This window comes from Galeopterus variegatus, unplaced genomic scaffold (assembly GCF_000696425.1).
Source record: "Galeopterus variegatus unplaced genomic scaffold, G_variegatus-3.0.2 Scaffold53244, whole genome shotgun sequence".
Taxonomy (NCBI): Eukaryota; Metazoa; Chordata; class Mammalia; order Dermoptera; family Cynocephalidae; genus Galeopterus; species Galeopterus variegatus.
Window position 1 is genome coordinate 1 of NW_007779355.1, and position 296 is coordinate 296.

The window sequence follows — 296 nt, forward strand, 5'->3', positions numbered from 1 at the left end:
ACTCATGATGTCCTACAAAGCTTTAAAGTTTTTATGTGTCTCCATGTGTCTATAACATTTTCGTAGCTTTCTTATTACTTTGAATAATAACCTTCCAATAATCTCAAAAAAATTTTACTTTATTCACTTCAAATGCAGCAGTTTATAATTTGAAAAGCACAAGAGTATAATGTATTTAAAAAATATAAATCCATCTGCCAGATTATTCTACAACAGATATACAGTAATGTTAACATATTATACTTTTACATATTTCATGACTTGTTGCAATATTAAAATATTTACTGGTTCCTAGA